This window comes from Budorcas taxicolor, chromosome 19 (assembly GCF_023091745.1).
Source record: "Budorcas taxicolor isolate Tak-1 chromosome 19, Takin1.1, whole genome shotgun sequence".
Lineage (NCBI taxonomy): Eukaryota > Metazoa > Chordata > Mammalia > Artiodactyla > Bovidae > Budorcas > Budorcas taxicolor.
Genome location: NC_068928.1, coordinates 10,192,723 through 10,214,096, shown reverse-complemented (window position 1 = coordinate 10,214,096; position 21,374 = coordinate 10,192,723). Strand labels below are relative to the sequence as shown.

At 48.7% G+C, this 21,374-nt stretch overlaps 1 protein-coding gene across 8 annotated transcripts in view; it reads right to left on the bottom strand.

Moving 5' to 3' along the window:
* YPEL2 (yippee like 2) overlaps positions 1 to 17,335 on the bottom strand; it is a 179,892-nt gene extending 162,557 nt beyond the window's left edge. For 2 of the 8 annotated variants that reach the window (XR_008201023.1, XM_052657952.1), the window contains exons 1-2: positions 12,663 to 12,752; positions 7,495 to 7,730 (exon numbers count right to left, since the gene is read on the bottom strand). The gene's annotated coding sequence lies outside the window, so the exon portion shown is untranslated. Of the gene's footprint in view, positions 1 to 6,084; positions 6,505 to 7,494; positions 7,731 to 12,662; positions 12,753 to 16,875; positions 16,928 to 17,220 lie in introns of those variants that run through there. The other 6 variants (XM_052657955.1, XM_052657953.1, XM_052657958.1 and 3 more) reach the window with 6 other exon arrangements.
* Positions 17,336 to 21,374: the final 4,039 nt, after the last annotated feature.

Genomic DNA, 21,374 nt, shown 5'->3' with positions numbered 1-21,374 from the left:
TCTATATATAAATGCATACATACATACATATATATATATATATATATCTGTTGAGGTTACAGCTTAACCATTTTCCAGCTTTTCCATCTTATAGTTATTGCAGGCCCTAAAGGAGGAAATGGTAACCCACTCCAGTCTTCTTGCCTGGAGAATCCCATGGACAGAGGAGCCTAGCGGGCTACAGTCCATGGGATCGCAAAGAGTCAGACACAACTGAGCACGGATGCACTTATTGTAGCAACTCTTAGGAATCCTAAGGAGGATTTCATGCTGGCTTTAAGGACAAGAGGGTAGGCGCATGACTGACTAGCTTGTTCCAGGAGGAAAGAGAGAAGACCCAACTGGAGGCAATAAATAGGCTGCAGCGGAAAGGGGACAGGTGAGCCATTCTGGGACTGGAGACAGAGAAAACGAAGAGACAGAATGGCTGTGGAAAACCTCTGTCCCAGGAGATACTCCTCTCTCTTCCCCTTTTTCCTGATCTCAGCAGAATCCTCGACCCTGACCTGGGAGCAGGGGGGGCCCAGTTTCCCTGGGCTGCCACCTGAGAGAAGTGGGTGGTGGTACCTTCCCCTGGCGAGGAGGACAGGATCAGAGATGGACTTGGATTTTCTGTCTTGGTTCTTCTCACTAGCTGCATGGCCACTGGGCAAGCTGCCTGAAAGAGGCTGACAGTGCCTACCTCGTGGGGGAGACAAAAGCATCAAATGACATAATGCAAGCGAAGCATTCAGCAGAGCACCTGGCATGTGGCTGGTACTCCGTAACCTTGATAAGCTGCGATCATCCTCACCAGCAAGAGAGAAAAAAACGCAGGAACCCTTCCTGTCCACAAGACCCAAATGAGCGGTACTCCTGTCTGCCAGGTTGACTCACGGTGGTTAGAGGGTTAGGCCTACACTAATCCACTTAAAGGTATACTGTGGTTTAAGCAGGTTCTGGTGGCTTAGCTGGGGATCTGACATTACTGCCGTGTCATTGTGAACAACAGACCACTCCATCACTTCATGCAATGAAGTTACCTCTGCCGTCTGCACTGACTCTACTAATCCCAGGAGGGGGCTGCTACTGAAAACCTTACTGAAACTCTGCATTAAAACTGCCACAAGCTGATGTGCAAGGCACGTGGGAAAAACAATGCTATCACTTCATGGTTAACCCCTTTATACCTCTAAACTCAGGTGGTACTTTAAATCCATCTAGTTGATGAAAAAAATAAATATATAAACAAACCACTTGGATATATTCAGGAAACCACTCTTTCATAAGTAAAACCAACCATTCATCTCTATGTTGGATACAGGGTCTAGTCTTGATTTCAGGAGGATTATCTGTCAGATGATAATCCTACATGATCTCTAGGATTCCTTCAGCTCTTAAAATCCTGATTTCATGTTGCAATGATGTCTCTGCCAGCTGAACCCTGCCCCAGAGGAAAGTGCCCACCCGCCAACCTTCTGTTTCACGAGGTCACAGAAACACACCAGCCTCACAGAGTCCACTGGCTGGACAGTGCTTTGCAACATCTGTTACCACATGACCCTTAGTTCAGCACTCTGCCTGGGAGGCCCCCATGTGAGGCTTACATCTGTTAGAACACCTCCATAGAGAAGAGGCACTTCCTCTTGAATATTCTGAAACTTCCAAGTAATTTACTAGTCATTACATACAAATAGCTGTTGCTAGCTGGCTAAGAAGAGATCAGGTATTACTTTGGGTTGTTTCTACAGTTCCAACCAAATATGCTCTGTCTGAAGATTTATTACCAAGCACATTTGGCTCAGGTTCATTGATGGCTTCCTTCTTTTTCTTATACAACACCAAGATCCAAAAAGGATTTAAGGGGGCTTTACAAAAGCACAAATCATACAATACTATTAAAATAAATTAAGAAATTAGGGTCAGAAGAATTAACACAAAGAGAGTTAGGACACAAACACACGCTATTAAATTGCTAAAGATTTACTGAATTTCAACTGCAAATTTGGCTTTGAGCTCCCCAGGAACCAAGGCAGGAAAAGAAAATACCAGCCGTTAGACGTTTTGTATTTTCTATGAAATAAAAGCATCTTGGTTGTTCAGGATAGGGATTCTCTGAGAGATGTTTCTCTCCTGGGTGGTCACAGGAGACAATGAGCAAGCCAGGGGATAGAGCTCCAGTGCACCAGCCCTTTCCACCCTGGAATTCTCTTGCAAGACTTTCTCAGAGGCCTCTCCATGAAAATGGACAGCCTAAGGAACACTGAAGAGCGATTCAGTAACTGGGATTCTACACGGGGTCAAATGAGGGCGGCCCAAGAACGTGGCTTTCGGATGGTCTGGCTGGATCCAGCGATATCGACTTTCCGGAGGAATGGGAGAGCTACACAGCCTTCTGGCAGCGCTCCACGAATATCATTTATCACAACCAGGCTTTTGAGTAACAAAAATATGGGCAGCCTCCAACATGCCAAGTCCAAACACTAATACTTTTGAATGCTAGCACTTATTTGGCCCTGGTGCTGCATTCAGCTCTCTCGTTGGGCTGTTTTTTCCCCTGAAACTCTCCCTTACGGGCCTCCTCTTGCCTCTCTGAGCCCGTCTCCCTGGCAGCTCTTCCATCCTCCTCCTCCTTGGAGGAGCTTCCACCATATGCCTACCTGCCTGCCTGCCTGCCCTCCCCCCACCCCCTCCAGCATTCTCATCCACACTCAAGCCTTCTAAATACCTCTCTGGATTCCTTTCTTTCTTTAATATTTATTTATTTTTATTTATTTGGCTACACTGGGTCTCAGTTACAGGATCTACTTCCCTGACCAGGGATTGAACCCAGGCCCCCTGCAGGGGAAGCGTGGAGTCTTAGCCACTGGACCACCAGGGAAGTCCGAGGATTCCTCTCTACAGGGGGACCCCCTTTCTGGCTCCTAGGAAAGCGCTTCAAATCCCCAAAGCCAGCACCATCTCTCCCCCTCCCCCGGATCCCATCGCCCTGTCCCCCTCTTCTGCCCCCTCCTCCTGGAGGCCCAGCTGCCCAGACAGGAAACACCCTTTCTTCTCTCTCCCTTCTGTCGCTCACACACACCCTGTCTGTCCCCTACACAGCTGCCTGCGTCGACAGCCCGCCCTCCCATTGTCGCCCTCAGTCACAGCAGCAGCATTGCGAGCCAGGCTCTCTCTCACCCTGCACTTCCTGAACTAGGCCCCCTGACTCAGCTCTTACCTTGCCAACCCAACAGTTCTAGAACTCTATTTATACAGCACAATCTGATCACAGTGCTTTCCTGTTTCAAACCTCCAGCGGTTTCCTAGCAGCCTGCAAGACAAGGTTCAACCCCCGTTAGGGTTAGGTGGCACTGAAACCTGGGCCCAATTCTCTGTATCTTCTCGTCAGCTTCCCACACTGCTGCAAACCTGTTTCCCCATCAGACGGAGCTCCTTCATTACCTTTTCTCAAGTTATTTCAGCCTCCTGCAAAGCCTTAACCTATCTTCTCTGCCCAGTAAATACCTACTCATCCCTTAATACCCAGCTCAAATAAGACCCTGAAGAGAGACTTCCCTGGCAGTCCAGTGATGCCGATCCAGGGGACGCAGGATCGATCCCCTGGTTGGGGAGCTTAGGATCGATCTCACGTGTCTCACAGGCCAAAAGAAAAAGAGAGCCTAAGCAGAGCTAGGGGGCCCCTTCATCCAGCATGCAAAAAAACTGTTCTCTGGAATGGGACCTTTCCACTCTCAGACTGGAAACTTCCTGCAATCAGAGGTCCAGTCTCTACCCACCCACCCTCCTTGGTTCCCAAGGACTCCTGGTATCCAGCACACTGGAGATTTTTGATAAATGTTAATTAACCGAGTAAAATGAATGACCGTCATTAGCTCTGTGCTACCCTATAAAGCTGATTTTTTTATAGTCTCCTTACTTTGCCATTATCCAGTACATTTAAAATACTGAATTCTGGGCATTACATGGGACTCACACACCATTAATGTTCCACAAACTCTTCTGATGTAAACTCACTTGGGCAGGCAGGTTGAAACTCAGGACTGTGGAGGCCTATCTCTGATAGGCCCCACCATAAAAACCTCTGATGGTTTTACCCAGCTGCTGTCTGCTGGCAGAAATACTTCCCATTCGGCCTCCCCTGGCCCTTCCCACCACTGCCCACCTAGGGAAACTTCCTAAGGCACCCTCCCCAGGCTGGCAGTGGCTTCCAGACCCCTAGAGAAACCCCCAGACTTCCCACCCAGGAACCTTCTCTTCCAGGATGGTCCCCACTAACATCCCAGGGCAGTCTGAGCTGCTGCTCTTGGTAAAAATGAGTCAGAGAAAATGCAGTGTCAGACTTGGTTCAGGCCAAGAAGAAAAGGGTCCTTTGACCTTGCCTCTGCTCCACATTCCAAAGAAACCAGATCTACCCACTTGCCAGTCCCCAGGGGCTGTTACCTTCAGCGTCAGTCCTTCATTTTGTGCTTGGCCATGCTCAGAGAGGATAATCCTGGTTAAAACAAAATGAACGCATTCCTCCCATGATCTGGGGCCCGGACAGGGATCCAGCCCATTCCTCTGTCCCAGACAAGGCTACACGTGAACTGCTATGTAAAGCAGCCATTTAGAAGATCTGTAAAGAAAACGTCTTAGAAAGCAGAATAAGAGATATGGCCAGGCCTCAGATTACTTCCCAAGGGAACCCTCACCTTAGACTCCTCCAATCACCACAAGGACAGGCCCCCAACTCCACGTGATAGCACTTGAGATGATTATTTGATTGTCGCCTGTGTCTCATACACTCAAAGGTCCAATATTATTTACTGAATAAATGAATGTCTTTTGGAACACGGGCACTGTGTGACCTTGATTTCTCTTTAACTGCTGCTCCCCTAGGGCACAGCTGGGGCCCCAATTAGCTACAAACCATCCATCCCAAATCTGCCAATACCATTCTATTGTTCCACTGTCAGCATGCCTTTGGCTTTCTCACTTTAATCTCCCAATTCAAATAAATCCAAAACTCGACTCTGACATCTGTGGCTGGGCTCCCTGCCTTTCCAAGATTGGAATTTGGAAACTGGACTTAAAACTCAGGAGAAAAAAAGGGCAGAGGCGCTTTCCAAAGGCTGCCTGTATGTCCAAAGTCTCAGCCATCACCACCCCAAAGATGGATGCATTTCGTTCTAAGAATTAAACTGTCACCTAGCATGGCCATTTATTGAAGGAAAGGAAAAGAACAGGGTGGGGGAGACAGATTCATCTAGAGCAAATTTCTGGATTCTTCCTGTTATGGAAATGGCAGATTTTAGTAAGAACGACAGCCTCATCTCCTTTTCAGCCTGGCATACTAAGCGGGGCCAAGCATATTGCTGGTGCAGCCTTCCAATATACTTTAAGAGGCCTCCAGAAAGCTACCAGTTTATGGGTTAACCTTCCCACTAGATTGTCTGTCATTCCCGACCACGTCCAGGAACCATATCCGGTTCATTACCTGTCATAGCTAGCCCAAAGCCCTGCTGGCACTAAGAGCTCAGAGTAGGAAGGTAGGAAATGAGCAAAGGAGGTGGGAAGAGTCACTGAGGCCTTTCAGCAACTGTCAGAAACTCTCCAGAACTCCACAATTTATTAATTTCTTACTATGGGCCCATGAGGGGTAAAGCACTTGATATGTATTATCTCAATCCTCACAACAACCCAGAGAAGCAGGTATTATTATGATTACTCCTAGTTGAAAGATGATGAAAAAGCCCAAGAGAAGTTCAGCAATTTGCCCAAGGTCACTATGCTGCTGCTGCTAAGTCGCTTCAGTCGGGTCTGGCTCTGTGCGACCCCATAGACGGCAGCCCTCCAGGCTCCCCCGTCCCTGGGATTCTCCAGGCAAGAACACTGAAGTGGGTTGCCATTTCCTTCTCCAATACATGAAAGGGAAAAGTGCAAGTGAAGTCACTCAGTCATGCCCGACTCCTAGTGACCCCATGGACTGCAGCCCACCAGGCTCCTCTGTCCATGGCACCTTCCAGGCAAGAGGACTGGAGTGGGGTGCCATTGCCTTCTCCGAGGTCACTATGCAAGAAAGTACCAAAAAGTGAACTCAAAGTGTTTGCTGTTCAGTCGTACCTGACTCTTTGTGACCCCAGTGACCACAGGACTCCAGGCTCCTCTGTCCATGGGATTCTTCAAGCAAGAATACTGCCATTTCCTCCTCCAGGGATCTTCCCTAAACCAGGGATCGAACCCAGGTCTTCTGCACTGCAGGCAGATTCTTTACTGTCTGAGCCACCAGTGGCTTAAATAGAAAGTACCAGAACTGAGATTTGAATCTGGGAACCACCCCCCTCCAGGGGATCCTTCAACCAAGACATGACAGAAAGTGATCTGAAGAGGCTCATTCTTGGTCCTGAGCCCTCTAAGACAATACCTCCCGGAAAGAGAGACTAAGTCAATTAATGACAACGGGAAACAAAGATGTCAAGTTCTCTCAAAACATCTTCCGACTCCCAGGGTTGGCCCAACGCGTCAACCTTTAATTGCAGCAACCTGAGAAAACAAATGAGGGAAGAGAATAACCTGAACCAGAAGGTGGGACAACAGATTGCGGCTGCTGCTAAGTCACTTCAGTCGTGTCCGACTCTGTGTGACCCCACAGACAGCAGCCCACCAGGCTCCCCTGTCCCTGGGATTCTCCAGGCAAGAACACTGGAGTGGGTTGCCATTTCCTTCTCCAAGGCATGAAAGTGAAAAGTAAAAGTGAAGTCGCTCCGTCGTGTCCGACCCTCAGTGACCGCATGGGCTACAGCCCACCAGGCTCCTCCGTCCAGGGGATTTTCCAGGCAAGAGTACTGGAGTGGGGTGCCATTGCCTTCTCCGGGGACAACAGATTAGGCAGAAAAAGCTCGTTTTCAGTTCCTATCATCCCTTCAAGCTAACGGGATATTTAGCTTTCAGGCTGCAGTCATGGGTGGAAATACTTTTCCCCTCAAATCCTGAAGAAAACAAATTAAGAATCATGTAAGCAAAACTAACCAAAAGCCCTATCTAATATATATTTACATAATACACGTTTATACCATTAGCACAGCAAATACTGAAAGCGAATCCTTTCTACCTTATGGTCCCTTTGGAGGTGGGTCAGTTTAGTTAGGGACACCCCAACAAAGACGAAAGTGGTCAAAGAAAACGATTAAGGGGAAACACATACAATGGATGATACACAGGGACATACAGACAAAAGAAGAACAGGAAGAGGCAAACAGAAACTCAGGGAAAGGAGGCCAAAGGTTAAGGAGGTTTAGTAGCTGGTTTCTGCCTGGGAGACCAACTGCCTTAGTGATTTCCAGACAGAGTGAGATGGGCTGTGTAGAAAAATCTAGGAAATGGGGATATGCAAGGGTATTATTTGCTTATTCTTATTAGATTCCCTATCCTGAAAATTCTGATTCTATAGGTCTTTAGCTGGGCCAGGAATTCTTAGGACAATCAAGGTTGAGAATCCCTATGGACAGTTTCACTTTTGAGGATGCCGATTACCTATGTATGGTTTTTCCAGGAGTCACGTACAGATGCTGAGAGCTGGACCATGAAGAAGGCTGAGCGCTGAAGAACTGCTTTCAAAGTGTGGTACTGGAGAAGACTCTTGAGAGTCCCTTGGACAGCAAGGAGATCAAATTCATTGGGAGAACTGATGCTGAAGCTGAAGCTCCAATCCTTTGGCCACCTGATGCGAAGAGCTGACTCACTGGAAAAGACCCTGATGCTGGGAAAGACTGAGGGCAAGAAGAGAAGGGGGTGACAGAAGATGAGATGGTTGGATAGCATCCTGACTCAATGGACAGGAGTTTGAGCAAACTCAGGGAGATTGTGAAGGACAGGGAAGCCTGGAGTGTGGCAGTCCATGGGGTTGCAAACAGTCAGACACAACTGAGCAACTAAACAACAATTATTTATGTCAGCTAGGCCACTGTTCCGGAGAAGGCAATGGCACCCCACTCCAGTACTCTTGTCTGGAAAATCCTATGGACAGAGGGGCCTGGAAGGCTGCAGTCGATGGTGTCGCTGAGGGTCTGACATGACTGAGTGGCTTCACTTTCACTTTTCACTTTCATGCATTGGAAAAGGAAATGGCAGCCCACTCCAGTGTTCTTGCCTGGAGAATCCCAGGGACGCGGGAGCCTGGTGGGCTGCAGTCTATGGGGCTGCACAGAGTCGGACACGACTGAAGAGACTTAAGAGCAGCAGGTCGCTGTTCACAGGTCTTCATCGTCCAGAGTTCTACCGTGAATGTAAGTCACAGTCCACTTCCGTGGAGCTACTCAACGGCAATGGCAGCCTAAGCAATTTCTCCTTGTATCACACATGCCTCCTGGCATTCCGTGTACATTACCTCTCATGTTCACACCTCCCTGCCTTTGCTCATACTTTTTCCCCTGGCATGTTTCTTTCTGCATGTTGAAATCCCCTTCGCTCTTCCCAGTCCTATCTCCAAAATGCCTACCCTTCTTTCTGTATCGCTGTAAGGACTTTAAACTCTTTCTACCTTGTACTCTGGTTATTGACAGAGATGCCTTAATCACTCCTATTTGAGGATATGCTCTTAGGGGCCATATTATAACTTATCTTTTTCTCCCAAAGGTCTTATCTGTTGAATGATGATTACCCAGGGGAAAATAAAACCAAGGTTGAATTTCAGCCCCAGACCAGAGGTTCCTTTTCTCTCTCTCAAAAAAGGAATCAAAATTTTCCTGACTCAGGCAGGATATGTTCTCTTGCCCCAGGTATTGCCACCCAGAACACCATGGGAAAACTAATCACTAGGCAGGTCAATATTTCCTATAACAAAATTTCACATCAGCTAAAATAAAACCACTTTCTTCTGCCCAACTGATCTCAACCACTGTTCACACCCAGTGGACTCTGTTTGAGCCTCAGTGGAACACAACTGGCTTCCCCAGTGGCTCAGTGGTAAAGAATCTACCTGCCAAGCAGGACACATGGGTTCTATCCCTGGGTGGGGAAGATCCCCTGGAGAAGGAAATGGCAACCCACTCCAGTATTCTTGCCCAGGAAATCCCATGAAAACAGAAGAGCCTGGTGGGCGACAGCCCATGGGGTGGCAAAGAGTCAGACACGACTTGGCGAGTAAACAGCATCAGGCACCCATCTGCCATCTGAATATCAAGCCTTTCTTTCATGGCAAGAAACAGCCAAGGGAACTCCAGACACTAGAGGATGATTTCATCCTGAGCAGGGACTCTCATTTCAGCTAAAGCCCTGTAAGTCTGGACATACTGCAGTCCCAAGACCACGGGGGAGGCCTGACTGCCCCGTAACACAGGAGACCGGAGAGGTCAGTGACCCAGCCAGGAAACAGGGATTCAGGTGGCAGTGCCACACCTCACTGGCAGATGCTGCTCAGCCCCATCCCAAGAGAGAAGGAAGGCTTGGCCTAGTATTGAGACATTATGAGTTCTTTAGAGTTTAAGTCAGGAGTTGGTACTCTTCCAGAATGCACAGGAGTTGTAAGAGCCCGGACCTGAGAAATAAAAGATACAGTTTACAGTCTATCCTGTGCCCTACTTAGTTCTGTGTATTAATAAGCAAGTTCTTATTGCCTGTTTGAGCCTCAATGTTTGTGTCTCTAAAATGTAACACCTAAAATGGATTTGAATGCCCAATCCAGCAAATATCTAAATAATACAGAGTTATAAACCATCAGCTTGAAAGCAGGGAAAATAAGAGGATAAAGTTACCACTGGAAAAAATTGGGATACAGGGCCCGACAGTTACTAAAGTCAAGCCACAAATTTGTTTCTCTGCTTCCTGGCAGCCAAAGAGAAAAGAGAAACATGATCAGTTACACCCGACTATCCACAAAAGAAAGTCATGCCAGTTCCCTGGGAGAGGCAAAGCTTTTCCTGGCACCAGATTCTGAAAGAAAATTTCTCCAATTAACTTAACAGAGACATTAAGTGAAGCTGTAGCTTAAGTCTTCAACTATGTTCAACTCTTACAAGAAATATAGTAGCAAGTTACATAAAGCTATTTTGGAGAGCATCAGTCCATAAAGCAAACAGCAGGACACCCATCTCAAGTTCATCTCAGTGAAAGTAATTCTGGTGGGGCTGAGCTAACATGGCCCAAGTATGCAGCTTTCAGTTGGCCCAACTTAAATCAAGGATAAAACTAAGACCAGGTAGACAACTTGTTCTTCCATGCACTTCTATAAATATTACTTCTTCCACATAGATGTTTATTAAGAGTTGGTTAGCAGTTTCCAATTAGATGACTTCTACATTCCATTCCAGTTCTGATAAATCTAAGTGACCTTTTTGGTCTTCATTTACTTACATTAATTTAAAATTTGGTAGTTTTCCCTGTCTTACTGCACTCCGAAATCAATGGGAATTCCTGACAGTGAGAGAGAGAGAGAATCTAACTGTTAACATTACTCTTGCTATTAATAGCTAATACCAAGTGCTTACGTACCAGGCCCCGGGCCTAGGTTCCTGTGCATTCTCTCATTTAATCCTCCCATCAACCCTGTGTGATAGTAACTACTATTAGTCTCATTTAACAAATAAGGAGCAGAGGCTTAGAGAAAATGTCCAAGGTCACAGAGCTTTCTGGTTCCAAAGTCAAGATTCTTAGCTCTACTTATAGTGCCTAGTATTAATGAAACACGATTACTATGTTTGTCCGAACAATGAAGCCTAGAGTGAGGCTAGTAGAGCAGGCAAGAGTTACTAACAACAAAAAAATAATAGTGGAGCTTTTAGAGACTTTGGCAACCTATAAAAAAAATAAAAGGATGAAAAATTTGTGAGAAGCAGAAATCCCAAAAGAAAGTAATTCCACAGGAACAGGAATCCTCAAGAAAACGAAGAGAAAACTTCTTTTCCTCCTCTTCTCTTGAAAACAAAATATCATAAAATAAATAACCAATGAAAACCTACTACACAGCACAGGGAACTCTGCTCAATGCCCTGTGATGACCTAAATGGGAAGGAAATCCAAAAAAGAGGGGATATATGTATTAGATACACACACCTGACTCACTTTGCTGTACAGTAGAAATTAACAACATTGTAAACCAACTATACTCCAAGAAAGCTTAAAAAAAAACACAGAAAAGAAAGTCATTTCCTACTCTTCAGCCCAGTCCCTCAGTCGTGTCTGACTCTTTGCGACCCCATGGACTGCAGCACACCAGGCCTCCCTTCCATCACCAGCTCCCGGAGTTCACTCAGACTCACGTCCATCGAGTCGGTGATGCCATCCAGCCACCTCATCCTGGGTCGTCCCCTTCTCCTCCTGCCTTCAATCTTTCCCAGCATCAGGATCTTTTCAAATGAGTCAGTTCTTCCCATTAGGTGGCCAAAGAATTGGCGTTTCAGCTTCAGCATCAGTCCTCCCAATGAACATTCAGGACTGATTTCCTTTAGGATGGACTGGTTGGATCTCCTTGCAGTCCAAGGGACTCTCAGGAGTCTTCTCCAACACCACAGTTCAAAAGCATCAATTCTTCACTGCTCAGCTTTCTCTATGGTCCAACTCTCACATCCATACATGACTACTGGATAAACCACAGCTTTGACTAGATGGACTTTTGTGGGCAACGTAATATCTCTGCTTTTAATATGCTGTCTAGGTTGGTCATAACTTTTCTTCTAAGAAGCAAGCGTCTTTTAATTTCATGGCTACAGTCACCATTTGCAGTGATTCTGGAATATCCAAAAACTAAAGTCTGTCACTGTTTCCATTGTTTCCCCATCTATTTTCCATGAAGTGATGGGACCAGATGCCATGATCCTAGTTTTTTGACTGTTGAGCTTTAAGCCAACTTTTTCACTTTCCTGTTTCACTTTCATCAACAGGCTCTTTAGTTCTTCTTTGCTTTCTGCCATAAGTGTAGTGTCATCTGCATATCTGAGGTTACTGACATTTCTCCCACAATCCTGATTCCAACTTTTGCTTCATCCAGCCCAGCATTTCTCATGATGTACTCTGCATACGAGTTAAATAACCAGGGTGACAATACACAGCCTTGACATACTCCTTTCCTGATTTGGAACCAGTCTGTTGTTCCAGGTCCCATTCTAACTGTTGCTTCCTGACCTGCATACAGCTTTGTCAGGAGGCAGGTCAGGTGGTCTGGTATTCCCATCTCTTTAAGAATTTTCCACAGTTTATTGTGATCTACACAGTCAAAGGCTTTGGCGTAGTCAATTAAGCAGAAGTAGATGTTTTTCTGGAACTCTCTTGCTTTTTTGATGATCCAGCAAATGTTGGCAATTTGATCTCTGGTTCCTCTGCCTTTTCTAAATGCAGCTTGAACATCTGAAAGTTCACAGTTCATGTACTGTTGAGGCCTGGCTTGGAGAATTCTGTGCATTACTTTACTAGCGTGTGAGATGAGTGCAACTGTGTGGTAGTTTGAGCATTCTTTGGCATTGCCTTTCTTTGGGATTAGAATGAAAACTGACCTTTTCCAGTCCTGTGTCCACTGCTGAGTTTTCCAAATTTGCTGGCATACTGAGTGCAGCACTTTCATAGCATCATCGTTTAGGATTTGAAATAGCTCCACTGGAATTCCATCACCTCCACTAGCTTTGTTCACAGTTTCTACTCTTAAGACTCTAAACTTTGGCTCTCTTGGTCATTCATTCATTCATTCACTCCAGCAACAATTAGATATTTACCCTGTGCTACTCCCTGCCAGGCACTGTCAGCAGTGAGCAAGACACAGGAGCTTCCAATCCAGCCATCAAGTAGACAATACACTTCCAGATGGTATTAAATGCTTTGAAAAAAAAAAAATTATGGGAATTAAGAGAGGCTGAGGGGCAGGGAAGGAGAACTGTTCTAGATAACAGGTCAGGGAGGGGCTCCCTGAGCAGCAAGTGAGGAAACCCAATCATGCAAAAATTTGGAGACCAGGCACCAGCAGAAAGGCCCAAGGACAAAAACAAACCTTACATGTTTCAGAAACTTCAGGAAGGCCACTGCAGCAGACTGAAGCCAGACTGAAGTAGAATAGACTAAGTGAAGACTGGGAGGGAATGAGGTGGGAGAAGATGGGAGATGGGACTACAGGAAAAGGAGGTGGATGCTTTCTGAAGGGTAATGGGAGGGGCATAATCCTAGTTTAAAATCTCCAAGGCTCCAAGGGAAGTCAAAGCTCCAAGGGAAGTCCAGAGAGATGCAGTACCACCTTTTGTTAGGGATAGCATCACCAGACTCAAAACTGGTAAGGGAATCCCTTTAGCCCGTAGGCCCTGGTTTTCCACTGTTTGTTGTTGTTTAGTCCCTAAGTCTTTTGCAACCCCGTGGACCATAGCCCGCCAGGCTCCTCTGTCCATGGCATTCTCCAGGCAAGAATACTGGAGTGGGTTGCCATTTCATTCTCCAGGGGATCTTCCTGACCCAGGAATTGAACCGGCATCTCCTGCATTGCAGGCGAATTCTTTACCACTGAGCTGCCAGGGAAACCTGCTTTCCATCACTAGATGCTAAACGTAAAAAAGAGTTCCTTTTCCAGAGCTTTATACCCCCTTGTCATGAAGGGAATGCAATTGTCAAGAGCAACTGGTGGTTTGGTTGATAGACTCTAGGGAAATGCCAAGATAATTTACAAAGAAAACTGATCCAGACCTCTATTTGAATCCCACCTGCTCTTCCTATCCTAGGATGTCGTATCCTTGGCTATCCTTTTGTTGCTTTCTTTTTCCAGAGGCTCAAAACTCAACACTCTCCATGTGAGCTGCTTGACCAAACTGAATATTATTAAAGTTAATCTCAACAATCCCACTGTTAGCCTTCCCAAATAAGGCATACCCTTGGCAGGAAACACCACAGAAATATGAATTTGAATTTGAATCTTTTTTGAAGCTAAATTACAGCTTTGATTAATTCGAGGAAACTTCTTTTACCAACGTGTTTGGACACAAGAACTAAGAGGGAAACATCCAACATGTGGAAGCAGCAGGTGTGTATGTTTCTGCTTGAAAGTAGAGACAGGTAAAGCGATGTGAAATTGCTAGTCACTCAGTCGTGTCTGAGTCTTTGCAATCCCATGGACTGCAGCCCATCAGGCTCCTCTGTCCATGGGATTTTCCAGGCAAGGACACTGGAGTGGCTTGCCATTTCCTTCTCCAGGATCCAACCCCCGTCTCCTGCACTGCAGGCAGATTCTTTACCAACTGAGCTACCAGGGAACAGGTAACAGAGACAGGTAACAGCATCAGAAAATGGTGACTGCACACAGGAGCCGAGCCATCACCCAGGAAATAAGCTGGGCTGAGGTCGGCAAGGGGGCATGGAAACTTGTTGTCACTTCTTATTAACAGACAAACCCATGGCTCCCCTCCCTGCTCCCAACAAAAAATAAAATCACCAGTATGCCCTTCCTCCAGATTACACAGCCTGGAACACCCAGATACTAAACAAAATCAACCTTTCCTGCTGGCCAGACTGTTAATGTCCCAGGCACAATGACTGTTATCATTAACTCAAAATAATTAAAATCGTTAAAACACTGAAAATTCACCTAAATCTGGGAATAATGCAGGAGGTTCAACAGCACTACTCATGACCCCAACCCCGCACACCTAGAAACATCCAGTCATACAGAATAGTGAACAGCAGCCCTCAAATGGACTGGAGCAGGGTGCTGTGGGAGTAACAGGGCCTATGCCTACCTCTCAGGGCCAATGCTTCAAGGCAGTTGAAAGCAAACACTATACCCTTAGGTTTCAAAGCCAGGGCCTCCAACAGATGAGCGGTACTGGGTTTATATACAGTGTGGGTCATATAATCTGATCAAGGCTTTGCATATCATTGTTCACTGCCCCAAATTCCCACTAGTTCAGAGTTTCTTATCAACCATCTGCCTTATAACTTCATGGCCCACTTATTAAAAATGTTCCCCACTGACAATAAACATCTCCAGACTGGACTTACAAACTACATGTTTAAACACTACCCAGGTTGTCTTTATGCACATTTAAGTCTGAGAACTTCAGCAATGTTTCTGCAAACTGTGGGCCATGAGTCATGACCAGCAGTTGATATTTTTTTTTAATTAAGTAGGAAAAAATTATAAATAGAACACACTGCAGGTAGTCAGGGCAATTATTGTTTCTGGGAACTTAGGCAGTTGTGGACCTCTGTGCAGTGATGTAAAATGTATTCATCACTGTGGTTCAGTTTGAAAACCACTCTCCTAGAGGGATGAAGGAATATTTTTACGGAATGTTTTATGCTATTCCTATGCATGGTGTTTATTTCCCATTTTTCACCCCTAATTCCAAGCTTCTGAATTTTAGGTCAAGCACAAGTTATCCAGACACAAAGGCTGTTACCGAATCCTAAACTGATGAGGCAATGCCAAACTGAGTAGGGGGGGTCAGCCCAAGGCTCCTTCCTGCCCCAGACACTTCTCAAGGAGCTGGGGATACGGAAAGGTGCCAAAGGGAAGTTTGCACAACTCTCCCCAGGCTGGAGCTGTTCCTTGGTAAACTTGCACACTCATTATCACACATTAGAAGAACTGAAATGTTCCCTTATGAGGGGGTAGGGAGCCGGGGGCGGGGGAGGCTCAGTCTCAGTCTAAGGAATAGAGAGAACTCAGGTTCAATCCATCAATGCAGTCCTGGGGCAGGAACTAGGTCAAAGGAAAGTCAGGGAAGGGTGAATCCAGGCCCACTGACCACAAGGCTCTGAGCTCTCAGAATCAGGACAGCACTGGACAGCATCAGGCATGTGAGGTCACGTCTCACCCCAGAACCAGTGACATCAGCTGCCTTGGGCAAGTCACTTAGCTTTTCAATCCCCTAGGTTCCTTGTGTGGCCAATGCTCTGGGAGCAAGTGGAACACAAGCATCCCTTCTTGCCCAATGCTCTAGGACAGGCAGCCCCATCTTGCTGGATCAGAAGAGAGGAACATGGGAGAAAGAGCCAGGGGGAGAAGGAATGGCTGGGACTTCTCTGGCGGTCCAGGGGTTAAGGCTCCAGCTGCCATCGCAGGGGGCGTGGGTTCCATCCCTGGTAGGGGAACTAAGATCCCGCCTGCCAGCAGGATGTGGCCAAAAAAAGTAGCTAGCTGTATTTTCGGCTTTTAGACTCACCAGAAGCAACGACTTACTGAAAACAGCCTCAACACTCGAGGAGAGCAACTGACAAGGAGGCCGGAGCTCAAAAACAAAAAACCCAGCGAAGCCCAGGGGCGGTTTCCCCGGGCCATTCAAAGCCGCGGGACTGCGGGTGGGTCAGCTACATCACACAGAAAAACGGAGGGCGCTCACTCCCTTGGCTTTGTAAGCTCCTGTAAGCCGAGAGTGAAGTCAGAGGTGGCAGGCTCCTGGGCCCGGTCCAAAAGAACAGGTGGTTCCCCTCCCCACCATCCTCGCCAACAAGAGAAAAGTCACCACTTGGGGTGAAGCTACCCAGAGGAGGTCAGCGGCCAGGGAGGGTGCACCTGAAGCAGTGAGAGGTCCGGGGTGCCCCGCCAGACCCACTTCCCGAGAGATACTTGCTGGAGAGGCCCCTGATTCCGTCGGGCAGGAGTGAACTCACGCCCACCTCTTTGGCAAGGGCGCTGGGGAGGCGCCGGGAAGCGGCCAGGCAGGAACTCGGCTGCGGTTACCTCTGCCCGCGGCCGGCCAAGCGCTCCTCGGAGTCTTGAGGGCGGCTAGTCTCCCAAAAGGCGGGAGGCGGGGGGGCACACCGAGGGCGGCGCCCCCGGACCCAGTGTCTCCAGCGGAGACCCAGCGACATCGGGGACAGAAAACGCCTGAAACTCCCACCCTGGCCCCCCACCCACTTCGTCCCAATCCGCGGGAAGTAAGCTGAGAAAGGCGCGGCCATCGGGTCTCCAGGTTCACACCCCCCGCCCCGGCCCCGCTCGCTCCAGACCTGCCGGGCTCGTCGCCCGGGTCCCCGGCCCCGACCCGGGGACCTGCGCCCCCTCGGCGCCAGCCGCGGGCCGCAGCCGGGGCCCCGGCAGTGTTTGTAAACAAACCGGTCACGTGGCCCCGGCGGCTCGCTCCCCGCCCCCTGAGCCCGCGGCCCCCCCACCTCGCCCCGGGGCGACCCCCTCGCCGGACCCCACCTCGGCCGCGCCAGGCGGAGGGTGCCGCGCTCGCTCCAAGGGAGCCGGGCCGCCGGGGCCCCGGGGCGGGATGGAGGGGGACGGGGACGGGCGCCCCGCGCTGACAGCACGCCCCACGCCCACGCGCGCCGCGCTCGCGTCTCACTCACCCGGCAGCCAGCAGCCCCGTCCGGCCCGCGCCGCGGTAGGCTCCGCGGGGATGCGCAGCAGCGAAGGACCGCCCGGCCGGATCCCGGGCCCCGGGCGCGCTCTTAAAGCCACAGCCGCCGCCGCCGCCGCCGCCGCCGCCGCTCCGCATCCCTCCGGGCCGGGCCAGGGGCTGCCGGGTGACGGACGCGCTCCCGCGCCTATCCCCTCGGCGCAGCACATAGCAACACGCCGCGGGTTGGCTGCGCCCGGCCGCAGCCCATCCGCCGCGAGCCAATCAGCGAAGGACGGAACTCCGCCTCCTGCTTCCCCGACCTCCGCCCCCCACCCCCCACCACCCTTTCGGGCCCCGCCGGGCTTGGGTGCGGGGTGCGGGGCGCGAGGCGGGCGCTGGGGTCTGGCCCCGAGGAGGCTGAGCCCGCCGCGCCTGGCGAGGCGGGGGGCGGCTGGCCCGAGGAACGGGGAGGAAGGGTGATGACGATGGGGAGGCTCTCGGCGCCCGGGCGGAGACCGTTTATTTGGGTTTGGAGTTTGTCTCCAGGTCAAGGCTGGGATTTCTAGAACCCGGGGTGGTGGTGGTGGGGGGGCGCTTTCTAGTGCTGCTTCTGCTTAGAGGAGCTAAGACAGTAACTCACTCCTCACGCCTTAGCCGCCCCCAACTCAGTCTAAGTTACCTGGAGAGGCTCTCGGGACCCAAGGCAGTTGAATGTAAGAAGATAACGCCAGCCCGAGGGGGCCCCCGCCAGGCCCTACTCAGCAGCGAGTCATTTCCCGTTGTCTCTCTGCTCTCCTTAAACCCGACGTATTAAACGCAGGATAAGAGGCATTTACAGGCATTGGAAGACACCTCGCCCCCAATTGCTGCTGGTTTTCTAAGGCTTTTGAAGAGAAACGATTCACCCGGGTCACTAGGAGGGTCAGAGACCATAGGGGAGGTGCGCCCAGTCTGGGTCAGTGGAGCGGTGCTTTTCACGGAAGAGAAGGTTAAAAAATAAGCCCAGGGCTATCAGCAAATCTAGGGAGGCACCAGGTGGGCGGAGTGGGGCAGTCTCCCAGTAAGAAAACAGGTCACTTTGAGAAAGAATGCAGCCAGGGATCAGGGGCAGAGAGCAGTTCAGCCTTTTCATTTGGCCTCTGGGATTCTGCAGTTGCTCAGAGAGCAGTAGGAAACCTCGGGTTTTATTGAGCTGCTGTCAGAATGTGAGACACTTCTAGAGCTGCTGCTGTCTTCAACCCCTTTGCACGCTGGTTTGCCCAAAAGTGGAGAATGGTACCCAAGGCAGATCCCCAGGTGGCTCAAACTTCACCGAAACTCCAGCCAGCTGTCTTTAAAATACGTTTGATTCGGTTAATATATCTCTCGTTTGGATTGTATTCCGATAATATATGTTGCATGGTTGGATGTGAATCCAGTCCTAATGTCAGTAAAAACTACAAAAAAAGTACCTGAAACACATCAGCGTCTCACATATGTATCAGTCTCAGTGTAAGCATTTTCAGTGTAAACAAGATCAGCTTGTCATTGCTCACAGTTGATAAACTTGGAAAGTTTAAAACAAAAAAAATTTTAAATACTTATCAGATAAAGACTCAAGAAAGGTTTAGCACTTAATCCTTATCTTTGAAGAAGTGGTAGATTCTTTAGATAACTGAGACCTTGATTTCTGCCCTAATCTGCCTCTTGGGCAAATTTCTTCCTCTTTCCAGACCTTAGTAGCCACATTTTGAAACAAAGAAGATTGAAATAGATTGAAATAGTCCCCTCCAGGCAGTAAAATCTAAGCAGGTCCAGAAAGTCAAACTTGTTACAATGTTTCAACAATATCCTAGTGAATGTTCCTGTTGCCAGATCACCACTCCCCAACGCAGGCCCTGCATGAGTTTAACACCCTGGAATATTGGTATGTTATGTAACAAGATTGGTGGCTACTGTTTAAATAAAAGATAATGTTAGCTAAGGAGGACGAGCCTGATGAGGTGCTTCAGAGGGAGATCTGAGGACCCCTGCAGGCCGGCTGTGTGTATGCCGGAGACTGGAAGAGGCATCCAGACTGCAAGACCCGAGACAATAGAACCAAGCCAGGCAGCCAACCAAAAAGATGAACTAAGCCTGATCATGCCTCCTCCCTGTCAAAAGAGCCAAGCATTGTGAACTGTTCCGGGAGAAGGTAGAAGTGAAACAAAGTAGCAGAAACAACTTCTCTTCCTCTGAAAGCACCTTGAGTGGCCTCGCAGTACACATTCACTCAGGGCCTATTCTGTGCAGCCTTGCCTGATTGGCTTGAACGGTAGTTTTCTAAAGAATCTACCAAACGAAGAGACAGCTGAGCCTATGGAGAGTGTGTGAGAATGGACAGATATTTACCCCCATAGGGCAAAAATGAGATGGAAAAATACAGGGAGAGATGTAAATAAATTCGTTCAGATAACCCCACAGACAGGTATCAGCCTGCCTGTCAGTGGCCCAGGACCCTTGTCTCCTCTGTGTGTGGCTGAATTCGTTCATTCCCATTCACAGCCATTCTTTTCCAGCATCCGCTCTCCCCAACCCCACATTCCTACTGTTGCCATATTGACATCACTGCTACTGTGAAAAGGTCACTTTTTAATTTTTTTTTTCCTTACGACCATGCTGCTCACAGTGTGGGATCTTAGTTCCCCACCCAGGGATGACCCCATGGCCCCTGTGTTGGAAGCACAGAGTCTTAACCATTGGACCACCAGGGAAGTCTCAGAGGTCACTTGTATATGCTCATGGTGGGCTTCCCTAGTGGCTCAGCTGGTAAAGAATCTGCCTGCAATGAGGGAGACCTGTGTTCGATCCCTGGGTTGGGAAGACCCCCTGGCGAAGGGAAAGGCTACTCACTCCAGTATTCTGGCCTGGAGAACTCCATGGGCAGAAGAGCCTGGCAAGCTGTAGTCCATGGATCACAAAGAGTCGGACACAACCAAAACTCACACTTTCTTTCTTTCCCTCACGCCCACAGCAGTGCATCAGCGGGTCCTGTCAGCTGAACTTCAAAAATACATACTCTATTTCCTCTGAGCATGTCAGTCTCCACTGCCACCTCCCCGGCTAGAGCCACAGCATCTCTTGCCTAGAGTAAGCCACAGCCTCTCAACTGATCTCCCTGCTTCCAATCCATTCTCTCCGCAGTAGCCGGATGGTTCTTCCTCTAAACAACCCCCTTACGATGGCTACAAGGCCCTGCTAAGCAGGCCAGCCAGCCTCTCCGGTCTTTCCCCTTTGCTCACACTGCTCCCGTCAAGCTGGCCCCGTTTCTGTTCCTTAAATACTCTGGGCCTAGTCGTCTTTTTCTTCTTCTTCTCTTTTTTAATTTTATTTATGTGTTTACTTTTTGGCTGTCCCACTCGGCTTGCAGTGTCTTAGCTCCCCCACCCACTCCAGGAATCAAACCCAGGGCCCTGACAGTGAAAGTGGGTGTCCTAACAGGGAGACTAGAAGTCCACACCGAGCCTCGTCTTGTTACCTGACCTGAAACGCTAGAAGGTTGCCTCTCACTGCTTGGTTCTGAGGTTTAATACTTCCTTCTTAGAGGCCCCCCAGTCGTTACATGCTCCCCTCCCCCGCCAAGCCAAGGTACTCTCTCTTCTTCCTACTTCCAGCTTTTCATAACACGTATCTCTCTGATATTGCCTTGTTTATTTCTTTTCTGTCTCATCCAGCTCTAAAGTATAAACTCCAAGATCGGGTCAGGGACTATTTCTTTCTTCCTGTTGTCTCCCCAGCGCCTGGAACAGTGCCTGGCACACTTGCTTTATGCCCCCTTCCTCTCTGCTCTTTGCTCATCCCGTTCAAAGCCTTTCACTCGAGGACTCAGTCCAAAGATCAAATGTCACTTCTTTGGAGGAGTTTCCCCTTTTTTTCTCCCCTCAGTACCCTCCACAGCAGTGTATTCATAACTCTTATCACACCACTCCACACTTTGCACTCCCTGTTAAGAGTTCTCAGTTATCCATTCTCTCTGCCAGTCCCTCCTGGGCTGGAACCTTATCAGATCGTCTCTATATTTTCAGCACCTGGCACATGACAGGCCTTCCCTCCAGGTTTATATCTGAGTTGAAGCCAGTCGGGATCCAAGCAGGAATGGATAAGCTCTGTCTTCAGAGTCCACTGATCAACAGTGGTCTGACT